General features: G+C 39.4%; 1 non-coding gene across 1 annotated transcript; it reads left to right on the top strand.

Annotated features, from left to right (window-relative positions):
• Positions 1-604: 604 nt before the first annotated feature.
• On the top strand, positions 605-712 carry LOC132651561 (U6 spliceosomal RNA). The gene has a single exon (XR_009589168.1). It is a non-coding gene; the product is annotated as a U6 spliceosomal RNA (small nuclear RNA).
• Positions 713-2,988: the final 2,276 nt, after the last annotated feature.

The following is a 2,988-nucleotide window of genomic DNA, read 5'->3' on the forward strand; positions in this document are numbered from 1 at the left end:
ATGTCTACTTATAAGTGAGTGTATACCATGCCTGTCTTTGTATTTCTGGGTATGATTTCTTCTACTTCAGTCCATTAGCTTTCAAAGGAGACAAATACAACTAAAAGATCTGAGCCCAGGGAGGCCTGCAGAGATTGATGCATCTAGGGAGGACCATGCATGGAGAGGTCCTAGACTCCTTTCTCAGATGTGGCAGATTTGCAGCTTAGTTTCCATGCGGATCTGTGATTGAGGGAAGGAGGGGCTGCCTTTATCATGAACTCAGTTTGCTCTCTGATCACTCCCTTCTGATGATTCAGCCTTGCCAGGCCACAGAGGAAGAAGATTTAAGCAGTCCTGATGATACTTAACAAGCTATGGGCAGATGGTGATAGTGGAGAGGTCCACTTCCCCTTTCAGTGAACTAGGGGAAGGGGATGACAGGAAGAGGGAGTGAGGGTGGGATTGGAGGAGGTGAGAGAGGGAACTTGAATAGGGATATATAATGAATAAATTGTGAAGAAATAAATTTTAAAAAAGCTGTAAATTTAGAAATATTACATCACTTTTCCTTCAGTGAATGGCAATAAAATAGTCACTCTTGCATAGATAAAAAAATGATATGGTGCTCCCTTCGGCAGCACATATACTAAAAATTGGAATGATACAGAGAAGATTAGCATGACTCCTGCAAAAGGATGACATGCAAATTAGTGAAGCCTTCCATATTTTCTGATGAGACCTGATAGACTAGTGTCAGAGGCAAGGGGAGGAGGACCTCCCTTATCAGTGGACTGGGAGAGGGACACGGGTGGGGAAGAGGCAGGGTGGGATTGAGAGGGGAAAAGGGAGGGAGGTACAGGGGAGATAAAAAGTGAATAAACTATAATTAATAAAAATAAAAATAATTTTTAAAATTGATATGGATCATACCAGAGATGGATGTTGCAAATTTTGTGTTAGAGTGGAGAGCTGCACGATGCTCCTGATCCCTATTACCCTCTATCCCAAGGGAGCCTGGGGGGGGCACAAAAGCTTTCAATATAGAACCCTCTCTGCCTATTACCTACCTGGTTGACCTATGTGAGGCACAGCAAGCAGAGAAAAGACCTCCCAGATCTCAGGAACATTCAGGTCCACCAAAGGCATAGCTACCAGAAGTAAGCAGCAGGCTCTTCTGTGAGATCGGTTTTCAGGCCCAAGTCACTGAATCTGAATTACTTCCTGCATTGGAAACATTTGGCCAACACCAACGACATCAAGATAGCTAAAGGATAATGTAAGAACACAAGCCACAAGAGCCAGGGTAATATGGCCCCACCAGAACACAACTATTTTTCTATAACAAAGCCTGGATATCTCAACACACCAGCACACATAAAGATGACCTTCTTTGACTTCAAGGTCATCCTGGTCTACAGTTCAAGCCCAGGGCAGCCAAGGCTACACAGACAAACACTGTCTTGAAAAGCCAAAAACCAAACCCACCCCTAAAAGAAAGAAATACAGAAAAAAAATGAAACAGGTGAAGGAAATGAATGAAACTGCTCAAGACCTGAAAATGCGAGTAGAAGCAATAAAGAAAACCCAAACTGATTGAGTCCTGGAGATGGAAAACCTAGGGAAGTTAATAAGAACAACACATTGGCAACAGAATTCAAGAGATGGAAAAGAGAATCTCAGGTATAGAAGATATTGTCTAAGAAGTAGATACAACAGTAAAAAAAAAAAATGTTAAAACTGAAAAATTCCTGATACAAAATATCCAGGAAATCTGGTATACTATGAAACGACCTAATCTAAAAAAAATCAGAATAGGATAAGGGGAAGAGTCCCAGCTCCAAGGACAAGAAAATATTTTCAACAAAATCATAGAAGAAAATTTTCCATCCTAAAAAAAGAAATACCTATAAACATACAAGAAGCATACAGAACAACAATTGATTGGACCAGAAAGAAAATCCCTCTGCCACATAATAATCAAAACACTGAATCCACAGAATAAAGAAAGAATATTAAAAGCTGTGAGGCAGACCTATCAAATTTAGAGTCTCAAAAGAGCTTAGAATGGCCTGGAAAGATGTCTTCTAGCCTGTAAGAGACAACACATGCCAACTTAGACTACGATACCCAGCAAAACTCTTTATCACCAGGGGTGAAGAAAACAAGATATTCTAAGGAAAAAAAAAAAAAGTAAACAGTATCTTTCCACAAATCCAGCCACACAGAAAATAGTAGAAGGAAAACTCCAAGGTAAGGAGGTTAACTACATCCAAGAATACACAGGTAATAAATAATTCCACATCAACCAAAATAAAAGAACAAAAACACACAGGAGCACTAAACCACCAACATCAAAATAACAGGAACTTACAATCATTGTTCATTAAGATCTCTCAACATCAATGGACTCTATTACCTAATAAGAAACACAAGCTAACAGAATGGCAGTAAAAACAGGATCCATCATTCTGCTCCATACATGAAACACATCAGAGCATCAAAGTTAGACATTACCTCAGAGTAAAGGGATAGGAAAATGTTTTCCAAGCAAATAGACCAAAGAAGCAACTGAAGTAGCCATTATAATAGCTAACAAAATATAATTTCATCCCAAATTAATCAAAAAAGATGGAGAAGGACATTTTATGCTCAATAAATGATAAATCCACCAAGATGACATCTCGATTCTGAACACCTATGCCGCAAACACAAGGGTACCAACATTTGCAAAAGAAACATTACTCAAGCTTAAATCCTACATCAAACCCCACACATTAATAGTAGGAAATTTCAAAACTCCTCTCTCACCAATGGACAGGTCATTGAGACATAAGCTAAACAGAGAAATAATGAAACTACCTGATGTGATGAATCAAGTGCACCTCACAGTTATCTACAGTACATTCCATGCAGATACAAAAGATTATAGTTTCTTCTCAGCACCTCAAGGAAGAACCTTCTCCAAAGTGGACCATGTAGTTGGTCACAAAGCAAGCCTCAGCAGAT

This window comes from Meriones unguiculatus (assembly GCF_030254825.1).
Source record: "Meriones unguiculatus strain TT.TT164.6M chromosome X unlocalized genomic scaffold, Bangor_MerUng_6.1 ChrX_unordered_Scaffold_31, whole genome shotgun sequence".
Classification (NCBI taxonomy): domain Eukaryota; kingdom Metazoa; phylum Chordata; class Mammalia; order Rodentia; family Muridae; genus Meriones; species Meriones unguiculatus.